Raw genomic sequence first — 12,359 nt, 5'->3', positions numbered from 1 at the left:
CTGCGTGCCCGAAAGACAGAGTGTGAGTGAGCGAGAGGAAAATAAGAAGGAAGAGAGAGAATGAGTAAGAATGAGATAGCGAGTGAGACAGAGCGAAAGAGTATGGATGCAAGAGAGAGAGAGAGAGAGAGAGTAGGATAATTTGGAAAAGGCTAGGAAGGGCAAAAGAACGAGCGGAAAAGATCGGGGCATTCGAAGGAGAACCGTGGCGTGAAGAAGTCGTTGTTGTTGTCGTAGTTGTTGAAGTCGTTGTTGTTGTTAAGTCGTTGTTGTTGTCAAAGTTGTTGCGTTGCCGTTGTCGTTGTTGTAAGTCGTGGGACATTGATAATAAACTGTTGTGCTTGTTATTGTTAAACGAAGGTGTCTCTAGTTGTCGTATTATTATTATCACGGAGTCACGTGGGATTTACTTCCAAAATAATCCCTACAGTTACTTGTAAAATAAAATTTTATAAACCGGTTAACAAATAACATGTATTTTATACAATAAATAACAGTATATTTTCGAGCAGATGAGCTTAGTTTCTGACGACTGGCTTACGAATTTCTACTTGATTAAATTGCATAATAAATTTTTAGATTGTTCATATATTCATCACTAAACAATTACTTAAACATCGTACAAATTTATTAATGCAGTACAACTTATTTTTTAAATATTCTACTTAGAGAACTGCAAGAATGTTCTGCAGAACTTTTGACAATTTCCTGCGGTTTTCGTGGGTAATGAACGTTATTTCTGTGTAAATTATTTAATGTTTAATTTGTGCATTCGTCTGTTGTAAAATGATTGTAACTTGTAATTGATTCATGCGTTGCTGGTGCAGTGCTGAAGTAGGTTTCTGGAGTGAACGCAGATAAGGTAATTCAGAATATACTAGATTAAATGGCAAGGGCGGCTCAGTGAATAGTTGTTTAAAAATCACGTTGCTTTAAGGGTTTGTTATAGTTTTTAAACGGTGTTAATATAGTTGATGGAGGTTAAGTAAATATTTGATAAATTTATAGGCTGTCAGTCACGTTTTAGAGATCGAGGGGTGGTGTTGAAGGGTTTCTCCTCTTTGCTTGTGATTCCTGAGCCGTTCTTGGCCTCCTTGTCATTTTGTTTCTAAATATGGACTGTCTATTTCCGAGTGAGCCTATTTATTAATACACAAACTATTCATAATCGTTCTAAGAGAAATATTAACGCTTTACTGACCGATGGACTATAAATCGGCTTTTTACTCTGAAGTCTTTTAATTTGTGAAACAAATTATCATCCTAACCAGTAATTTGCTATCTATTATTGAGATATTAATATTACAATTTTTTAAATATTATATACCTTTCGCGACGATAAATAAAATAGATAAAATAAGCATTGTTTAATGCTAATATTAGGAAAATGTAAAAATATTTACTGTCGAATCACCGGTCGCTAAAATGTTAAGAAATTAAGCATCGCGCGATCGTCTCTAGATTTTTTAAAAATGGTTAAATAAATTTAACCTAGTCTCGTATTAAAAAATTCTAAAAATTACAAAATTGTCAAGTACCGATTTAAGAGTGAACATAATAGAAATTTGGTGAAATATTTTAGAAATATCGCTACGTATCCCTAATATACAGTTCAATTATCTAAAAATCAGTGTTCAATTGTATAAATTAATTATTCAATGTTGTCAGTTATATAAATTAATTATTCGATATTGTCAATTATTTAAAATCGACTAAAACTGTCCTGTTTAACGCGAAGAATTGTTCAACAGCAGTTTGTTGGATAGAAAGGCGCGCGTAGCCGTCGAATCGGAACCGGCCGCAATGATCGGCAATCACAATGTTTCCGTGGTGTAGTGGTTATCACATCCGCCTAACACGCGGAAGGTCCCCGGTTCGATCCCGGGCGGAAACATTCTTTTTTTTTCTCCGCTATCAAGCTACTCTCTTTCATCTCCGTATAAAATTATAGATCGCCGGAGGAATTCAATAAATTTTTCGCATACCTTTAGCCCGCGCACAAGATTAATATTTCATTCTGCGCGTGTAATGAAGTTCCGCGTGCGTCAATCGCAACGAACGCTTTAATGAATCGCGAACGTCTGAAAATAATTTCAGACTTCATTGTTCAATTTTATACGAGTTTGATCGAAGTGTTCAATTTTATACGATAGATTGTTCAATTTTATACGGATTCGATGAATTTTCAATTTTATAGCGTTGTGTTTTTTATGAATATACCAAATTTTATAATATAAATGAGCGAAAGACTTTTTTGCTCTAATATAAGGCTTCGATATGGAAAATAGCGGATTAGAACTAAAAATTTTCTTATTTAACTACAAGACAATAATCGTAACAGAATAGCTCAATTTAGAACCACACTGAACATAATGTTTCCGTGGTGTAGTGGTTATCACATCCGCCTAACACGCGGAAGGTCCCCGGTTCGATCCCGGGCGGAAACATTTCTTTTTTACTTTCAATTTTTTATTAAAAATATCGTCATCTTATCGCCTCTACTATATTTTCATAAAAATAAATTTTGTATCCTAGATAAATAAGCTATATATAATATACTGATGTAAATAAGCTATAAAAGCTCTATCGATTCTGTGTAAAATAATCTACTTTCGAAAAATAATATATATATATTATTCAATTAATTTCAATATTATTTGGCATTTATTCATTTTCGTGACATAGTAACAAATTATTTCTAATGGTTAATATTTACCAGAAGATTCGAAGCGAGGAATTCCGGACCCTCTGTGTTATCCTAGCCAAAATCGCTTTTATAAAATCGCTTTTATAATTAATCAGTAAATTAATTTAAAGCTTGTACCCAATTTTAATTATTTCAGCTTTGCCATATCTATAGGAAATTATGGCAATTACTGTTATAGAACTTTTCAACTCGGGTACATTAATATTGCAAACTTATTATATAATATTTATTATATAATATTTATTGTGTAATATTTATCGCGTAAAATTTATCGTGTAATATTTAATGCTCAAGACTTTCAAGTTCCTGCCACGTCGCTAAAAAACATTAAATCACAAAAACCGCGTCTCGATTCGCGCCGAACCGTCGACCATCCCGAGAAATTAGCGTAATCTCTCATCTCCCGGTATCAGCGTGCCTCGAACAAAATAAAACGAGAGCATCGCTGGCGGTTGGTGAAACACCAGGCCGTCGTTCAATAGGCACAAGAGCATGAATGACTCTTCGCGGATAGCTCGAAACGAGACACTTCTTTATTATCGCGAGCCAATGCCGGGCGGGCGCGCGCGCGCGCGGAACGGAATACGGGGGCCAGCATTTACGGGGAGCTTCGGCTTTTTTTTTTCGGGCGGGCCGTGCAATCGCGGCGAACAACGGGAGGGGGTGGGTTTTTCGGAGGGCGCAGCGGAAAGATATCGGAAGAGAAATCGGGCCGCGAGCCAACCAGCGAATCACCCGGCATCGCCCGGCGCTGGCATATCGAGGTCATCACACGTTATTTCGAGACCTCTTTCGCTTATGCTCCGGAGATACGGGCAGCGCGAGCGCGGGCGAGCGCGCGGCAATGATTAACTATGACTAAAACCTAACGTATAACCAACGCACGACTTCCAACGTGAACCTAAACGGCAATCCCATAATGAGAAACATTGCCCTAACTTTGTTTAAATTCAAAGCGTTTGACCCCGAGCGATATTCTCCGCCTGGCTGCAATACTTTTAATTGCGACCCCTTGTGAAGCGTTTCGAGGTTAATGAATTTCTGCTGCGCGCCATGGAACTTGATACGATGCATGTAAACACGATCGAAACGATGTGTGCGCGTCTTTGGACACTGCGCTCTGACATAATGTTTTTAGGTTTATTATAGGACAGGCTGTAGTAATTATTGTAACGTTGAAAGGGGAAGGAAATTGTTATTTTCAGAATTTAAGAGATTTAATCATGAATTCGGTTGCAATTAAAATTGTTTTGTAATTTTAATATGGTCATAATTATTTGTAAGAAGAATTATGCGAATTGGAGTAAGCTAGTTAGATTTTTACTATAGTGCACGCGGATCTATTAATTTTACTTTTTAACCCTTTTCCATTTTTTATCATTGATGTGACTGATTTGGATGAGGTATAATTAAATGAGTTGTATCAACTGTGCATAGCAAATCATAGTAATAACAAAGATAATAATAATCACAATACTATTAAAAAATAATAAGTAATAGAAATACTAATAATAAATAATAGAAATAACAGTAACAAGTAATAGAAGTACTAATAATAAATAATAGAAATAATAGTAATAATTAAAAGAAATAGTAATAATAAATAATAGAAATAATAGTGACAAGTAATAGAGATAATAATGATAAAGAATCCTAATAATACTCGAGCAAAATTTCCGTGCACTCGGTCATCATCATACATCGCGAAGAATGATTAAACTGCGATCGATTTTAACACGTTCGCTCTCCCGCCGTACGCGATCCGCAATAGCAATCAACGTTGTATAACGCGCGTTTCGAACGTATGCAAAATAAAAGTGAGACAATGATAGACGTGAAAGGCTCCTCGAAGAGAGAGAAAAAAAAAGAAACAAAAGATCTGCATTTTCTCGTTCACAGTATCGTCGGCTCTGTAGCGCCGCGAGAAATTTATCGAGCTGTCATTGGTATTTTCGTTTTGTTACATGCAACTGCGCATTAATGTTGCATCACCAAGAATTCATGAATTATTGAAGGTGAAAAGCTCGTGCCTGTCAAGCATGCGCTCGATATTAAATAACTATCAAGAGTCACACAGAAGAAACACTCCCCGTACGTCGCGGCTCATCGTCGCGTTACGCGCGCCACAAACAAATCGGTCGCGTCATTTAACTCTTGTCGTTCATATTGCATCGGGATTCTTATTAAATTTTGTATAAATTTTCCGCCGTGAGTTTGTTAAATTGCAAGGTGAAATTTTGTAGTTTACATTCAAAGTTTTGGTGGAACTGTGAGAGTTTTATTGGAAGAAGCGCATTTCTGTTTATAGCAAAAAGAAGATAAGGTTGAGTAAAGACTGTAGTAGCAATAAAATAAAACTTATAATGATGTAATACTTCGTTTAAGGATTTTAACAAGCATTATTAAATTCTTTTTAAGAATTTAATAAACTATGCATAATACAAGCTAGGAAAATAATCCTTTTCTCTTTAAATAATTACAATAAATGAAAAACAATGAAGGAATGTCCTTAAATTCTATTAATTTTTTTACAATTTCGCATTCGACCTTCTCGTTTCTTTTCGCGATTATATAAAATTTGTAAGTTCAAAAATTAACAACGAATACTCTCCGTTTTGCAAATGAAATAATGGAACGCAAGGTATATCTCTATATCATAACAGAAGGTATCTCTACGTTATCATAGAAGGTGTCTCTACATTATAATAGAACGTATCTCAACATTGTAACAAAAGGTACCTCCAACATTACAACAGAAGATATGCAACATTTCCAATTAAGGCGCGCGGATCAAGCGAACAATCGTCCGAAAGATAAAGCAACCTATTCCCAGAAAAATCGAGGCTCGCTCTCTCCGTTTACAAAGAGACAGATGAGTCGCCCGTGATTTCTACTTTCAGCGGACGCGCGGAACAGGTTCGATAATCGGAGAAAAACTCGGCGGAATCGTTCGCGGCAACATTTATGAGGGAAACGTCATCCGGGGAGAGAGAGAGGGGGGGGGGGGGGCACCCCGACGAAGGGGAAACGGTCCGCGGCGTCGCGTTACACGAATCCCAGAGAACGTAATGCATGGGCAGAAACCGAGGTGTTTCGCACGTACACACCGGTCGCTTATCGATTTCCTCGCGCGCGCGGTGTCGCGAAGCGTATTCTCGCCCCCCCCTTATCGAGGAGTTACGCGCTCCTCGGGGCTCGATCAACGCCTCCGATCGGGCGCGTTTCGACGCCGCCGCCGCCGTAAACATCGCGCCGCGATCTTAATAAACCAGGACGGAATGGTCCTGTTTTTATCAATCCGTGGGACCGTGCACGATTTGTGGACGACGATAGAGGCGCGCCGGGGACCGGCCCGATAAAACGCGAATTTACGGAGTCCGATCGACGGGTTTCCGTTTCAAGCGCCGCTAGGAGGACGATAAGGAGGGCGGATGCGGACTGGGCGCGCGTTCCCGGAGAGTTTTCGATGCGTTCGATCAATTAACCCTTTGTGGTCGGAGGCATTTTTAATTGGAAATCTCAAAATGTTTGCTCGGAGTTATGGTTTTTTTTTTATTTTATGTAATAGGAAGGATTTTATGTGTTATGGAATTGAATTCCGTGACCATTGCAACAGTTGATAGGTCTTAACAATTTTCTAGATAGAAGTAAATTTTTTTAATAATTATTTTGAAACTCGCTTGTCACGATTAAGCTAAATAAAAAATAAATCATGATTGGAAATATTTTGAAACTTGTTATGATCACTTTTAGCGGCGCGTTGGAGTCGCCACTAGGCCGCAAAGAGGCTATGTAAATAATTATATGAAATATCTATACGTCTTCTTTGAAACTAAATTAAGTAGTTTGGAAGACAAGAGCTATCTTTCTTGGTCCAATCGGAAGCAAGAAGTCAAAGTACCTCTCGAGTCCTCAAGAATGACTGTAAAAAGAACTTAAAACTCTGTGAAGGTTATGTTCTTATCTTCTCACTTTTAATCAAATTTTGTGCAATAAAAGACCATAAACACTTCCCCCAGCTTTTTACCAATATCAAAAAATAAAAATTCTGCTAACAAGTCGACCAAATTGCTACAAAAACCACCCCAAATGATAACTTATTCCTCGACGTACGAACGTAAAAAGGAACATCGACTGCAACAAACTTCTTGCACCTCGACTCCCCAACAAAGCCTTCATACGCTTCATACGCTTCGTACACCGGATCGATTTAAGTAAAACCCGATTGGCAAATTCGATAAAAGAATCGTGTCACCCCTATACGTCCGTCACAGTCGTTCAAGCACAAAAATAGTGCAAAGCGTTCAACAGAGTGCCAAAATCTTCCAATGAACCTCAAAACTTTATATTGGACAAGCCGTCGGAAGGGTTAGACCTTGTGCTTAATGCCATCCCCCGAATTGCTGCGAGAAGAAAAAAATAGGCGAATGGGAAAGGTGTGTGCCGTGTTTCTGACGGGAAAAAAAAAAGGTGGGAGAACGACGGGTTCCGTGGAAAGATCAAAAAAGCGTCGAAGGAGGCGAGAAACGGCGCAGGGGCGCGATCGATATCCCCGACGTCCTGGCCCACGCGTGAAATCAATGCCTGTTGGCGCCGGTGAGGGCCGGTCACCATATTGCGGCCGGTCGACGAGCCGAGAAGCTCGGGTAATAAAAGTGCTGGTAGGCGCGGCTGTTCGAACCGGTAGTCGCTCGTACCGGATAAGATTAGCCTCTCTCTCTCTCTCTCTCTCTTTTTTTCTCTCTTTCTCGCAGAAGGTTTGTTCGTCGGTTCGACGATTTCCTGTCGCTGCAACCAGAGCGTCCTGGTACTAGGACCTCTGACTAGGGCGCCAGGATCACGAAAAACAGAGCCGCCAGGACCCCCTTCTTACGCAGAGGCTATGCACCGACTCTATCAGTGTTAAAGGACATTGTTCCACGCACGTGAAATTAACAAAGAAACAAGAAACAGACGCTCTTCTTACGCGAAGATGGAGATTCTACACTAAAACAGTGATAACTAGATAGTAGTAGACTCGTTTGCAGGATTGAAATTTTGTGAACAAATTGTTTGTTAATAGGGACATATAGAATTGTAGTTCTTGGTTGTTTAAATATGTTGGGCATAATGTAGTAATGATATAAACTCTTCTCATGCTTTTACTAAATATTGCACTGACGCATTTTTCTAGGGGTCAAATAGAAATGTATTCTTTCTCTTGACAGTTTAACCCCTTGCACTATGACACCTTCCATACTGCGTCGATTATCACCTATTTGTTCTTAATATTTTTAATAACAAGACTGGACAATTGTTGTTTCTTCTGCTATTTTTATTTAGTTTAATTTTTCAACTTTGACCACAGATGAATTAAATTTGATTTCGATTTAAAAGAAATTAATAATATTCATATTTAGTAGATCTTACATGGAATTTCTGTCGCGAGCCTGACACGTTATTATAGCGCGCAAGGGGTTAAATACGTCGCCATTGATAATTGGACCTCTCGGATAAGTGCCACCGTCCAAAGCCGTTGACATTTGAACGATGTCATATTATAATGCCATACACGGCCCTTTCAAATAAAAAAAGAAATTCGTTAATACCTCGTACACAGCCCATTTTATTCAATCTCAAAATCGACCCGCCCTTACTGGAAAACAAATATACCTTCCAAACCGAGTCACACCGTATCATCGAAACCGCCGAAGTGCTTCGTATCGCCGATTTCGCCCGCGCCGTCTTTCCGCGCGACTCGTTCGACGTTAATCCGCGCGCGGAATATTCATCGGCGCTTTCTCGCACTTTATTTCCGCCGTCCGTCCATTGTCACGACGATCGAACGCGGGGCCGGCCTTGACACCGCGCGCCAGACGATTACGATTATGCATGCGCCCGCGGGAAGAAGCGCGCGGAAGAGGCTCGCGAGATCGAACGAACGAGAGAATCGGGATTCGCGAGATCGAGCAAACGAGAAGAATCGGTAACGAACTGGCGCAGGAATTGCAACTTCGGTTGCCGCGGATACACCGGATACGGTTCGCTCGCCGGCGTGCCGGTGCTGGGAACGGCAGCCAGCCGTAGACCGATTTCCTTGGCCGCTAGCCAGAGGATAATGTATTCCTTCTTTTGATGTCGACGGAGTCCTGGACTGCCCGCGCTGCGGCGGGGAAAAACTCGCGAGCGTGTATCAAGAAAATCATTCTTCTGAACCGTCGGCGAGCCGGCAACGCGCGGCTAACGGAATGATTTAGGGGATGGAAGTGACGGGAACGAAGCGACTTTGGTCCGAGTTCGAACTTTGTTGCACGTGTCGTCATCGCCACGATGATTGTGTCAAATTGTTATGCAAAAGGTAGATGTATATATTTGTCTATAAAATATAAGAAAAATATCCTTCCGTGGCTACGCATTCCATTGTGGATTTTATGCATTTATGATCGAAATTAGGTGAAATGCCAAGTAACGATGACATTAAAAAATTTGTAAGAATAGCTCCACGTTCTCCTTGATTTATTGCAATCTATAAAAGGCGAGATAGATTTTTTATCCAGTTCTTGCTGGTTTTAATTGTCCAATTATGTTATAGGCTGAACAGCCTAACACGATGAGTTAGCGCTTGCGCTCAGATAAAGCACAACTCAATGCTAAATATTTTTAATTGTCTCAGACGCAGTTTCTATTTTGCATAAAGATCCTTAGTCTGATAATAAATACAAGTATCGCGAGATAATTATATTATTAATAAAGATTGTTTATAGAACGATACTGGAATATAGATCCTTACATCAAGTATTTATTCGGATCACAGTTATCTTCCAAAGATCAACCCTGCCGTGAATACCTAAAATCCTCGTTTCGACGATACGGCGTTGTTTGACGCGGGATTAAATCAAGGATTAGGCTCGAAAAATGTACCGAATCATATCCGAGCACCCTTCGCAATCGACGAAAATCAGATATAGTGCAGGAAAGTGAAAGGATCGAAAGATTTCATGTTTTATTCATCGGTGAGTAGACGCGAACTGTGTGCGAAGAGGATGATGGGCACGGTTCTATAGGTTGTATATAAAAACTTATTTGTTTATCGGTCTCTTCGTGGTTATTGTTGAAAATTCTACCGTTCGAAGACTGTAAGATTCGTAAGATATACATGACGGGTTTCGAACGGCGGATCGAAATGTATCGGAGAAACGAAGCTTCGCTCCGCCGCGTTCCACGGCCGCCATGTTGACGGAATGCGGCCGAGATTCCTGCATAAATTTCCGGGCACTCTTCATCTCGGCGACTCGTTTTCTACATCTGTTTCAACGTGTCACAATGGCGCAATGATAATCGACGCCTCGCGGGTGATCGAAGCCGATCGTTCAGCATTTCAAGTTCGGGAGGATCGCGCAAATCGGATGCGTCCTCTGCGAGTCCTCTTTGCATTTCCTGTATCCGTAAATCTCGAAGTGAAGAATATACAAGAAGATTATAGAGTGAAGAGTATGCAAAAATAATATAAATAATTTAAAAGAATAAAGAACAAGAATAGAAGAGATATAAAAGAATATAGCGAATGTAAGAGAAAATAAAGAATACAAAAGAATATAAAGAATATAAAATACTATAAAGACTATAAAGAATATGAAAGAATATAAAATACTATAAAAAATATAAAAGACTACAAAGAATATAAAAGAATATAGCGAATGTAAGAGAAAATAAAGAATATAAAGAATATAAAAGAATATAAAATACTGTAAAGACTATAAAGAATATGAAAGAATATAAAATACTATAAAAAATATAAAAGACTGCAAAGAACATAAAAGAATACAAAGCGTTATTAATACGTCCATCAGTTTAATAATGTCTGTTTTGATAAAGATCGACGCCGAATTAACAGACCTAACCTAACCTAATTCTTGATGAGCCACGACGCCGGCATCCGCGTTTACGAATTCACGATTAACACGAGATCCATGGTTGAATAGAGAGCAAGGAAGTTGGACAAGAAGATATTCCTATCGTCGGGAACCGTGAATCAGCTATATCATTCTTTCGGAGGTGAAACGCTGTCAATCAATCGATTAAAACGATTCCGCCGGCGCTATTTCGAGGACGATACTTTCTCGAACGCGCTCGAAAAGCAAACGATGCAAGAGTCGGCTAAACAGCGGCGCAAAGATGGCATAACTTTAAAGAGCATCTGCGGCTCGATTGGAAAAATAAAGAAGAAGCGGTTATCTTTATCGACAGGCTCGTTGCTCGTCCCGCAATCGAACATTGTTAAGCTTAATCGACTCGCGCAGACTCCCCGTATCTTTTCTTCCAGCCTCCCGTTCCCTATCGATACGATTCATGTATTCATCCTCGATACCGTCATCGTCTCTGCACGCGAAGATACGGGGACAGGTACGCGATTTTTTTAAAAGTATTATCTTTGCGAATCCGATTGCGCCGCGGCTAATGGACCGTGCGAGTCAAGAATCCACCGCGGCGTTTCATATTTATTAATGCGGTCTTTTTACCGCGTTTACATTTATATGTCCAATCGATACGTTCTTAGCCCGATCACGAAACGAGTGTGTGTGCTCTGAGATCCCCCGGATTTTATGCGGTCGTTGCCGGTGCAGTTGCAGTTTGAAGAAACGGTGATTGATGCATCGATCGGTACGGCTGCGTTATTTTCATACCTGAGTGAACGATGTTGCTCGGTAGATGCGAACAATTTCTGTTGTGTATAAAGACTGGTGGTTTAATTGTTTAGACTGATTAATTATTTATTATTATTTTAATAAGGTGATATTGTGGAAACTGAGGTGAAGGTACCTATTATGGAACGCCGTTCTGTATCCCCTTCTTGAAACAGTAGCTCAAATAATACAATAAAAATAGTAAAAATAGTAAAAATGCAATAAATAATTCTGTAAAAATTCTGTTAATATTTCTGAACATTGTTCTGTATAAATTCACTGGCAGATATACTGTTTCGTGACAGTCGACTGTAAAATATATTTACTAAAATAAGGGCGTTCGATTTATCCGGGACTCGATACCAAAAATGACTTTTAAATAAATATTTCAAAGATCGCCGAGTGATCTAGAATTTAGTATAACTGTTTAACAGTATCTTTTAATTGCAATGAAATCGACGGCGATCTTACACCCCCTGGTAAGCGTCCTACATCTACCCTACGGCGTATTAATCATCCTCGTGCCCTAATCGCTTCGAAAAACAATCGCAACACTCGTGCACGCATCCTCGCAGTGGGCAAGTTCATTCAATAAATTCCGGTCGACCTGTCGAATCATTTGCATAACAATGTCAGCCCCGAAGTTCGCGAACTGAACATCATCGTACAGGGGTGAGAGAGAGAGAGAGAGAGAGGGGGGAGGACGGAGGCGCAGAAACGAAGAAAGGAGAGGCTCGGAGGTATGCGCGGACTCGTCGTATCTCGAATCGCCGATATTTTTCACGGCGCTGGTTCGACTTTCGAGCGCCGCCGGAAACCGGTTTTTTCCTACGGCGGGGACGTTATGCCAGCGGAGGACGACCGCCTGAAAATTCTCTCGATGTAATGGCGAGCGCGGCTCGCGTGACGGATACGCCCGCGTCGTCTCTCTCTCTCTCTCTCTTTCTCTCTCTCTATCTCGGTCCGGCAAGGACGTCGCGTAATCGCGG

At 40.1% G+C, this 12,359-nt stretch overlaps 2 non-coding genes across 2 annotated transcripts; both read left to right on the top strand.

The window, feature by feature from the left end:
- Positions 1-1,821: 1,821 nt before the first annotated feature.
- On the top strand, positions 1,822-1,894 carry Trnav-aac (transfer RNA valine (anticodon AAC)). Its single transcript has one exon. It is a non-coding gene; the product is annotated as a tRNA-Val (tRNA).
- A 480-nt stretch (positions 1,895-2,374) lies between these two features.
- Trnav-aac (transfer RNA valine (anticodon AAC)) lies at positions 2,375-2,447 on the top strand. The gene has a single exon. It is a non-coding gene; the product is annotated as a tRNA-Val (tRNA).
- The last annotated feature ends 9,912 nt before the right edge of the window (positions 2,448-12,359 follow it).

The sequence above is a fragment of the Augochlora pura genome, chromosome 8 (genome assembly GCF_028453695.1).
Source record: "Augochlora pura isolate Apur16 chromosome 8, APUR_v2.2.1, whole genome shotgun sequence".
In the NCBI taxonomy this organism is placed as follows: domain Eukaryota; kingdom Metazoa; phylum Arthropoda; class Insecta; order Hymenoptera; family Halictidae; genus Augochlora; species Augochlora pura.
The sequence above is the reverse complement of the archived record's forward strand: the minus strand, read 5'-3'. Positions and strand labels throughout refer to the sequence as shown.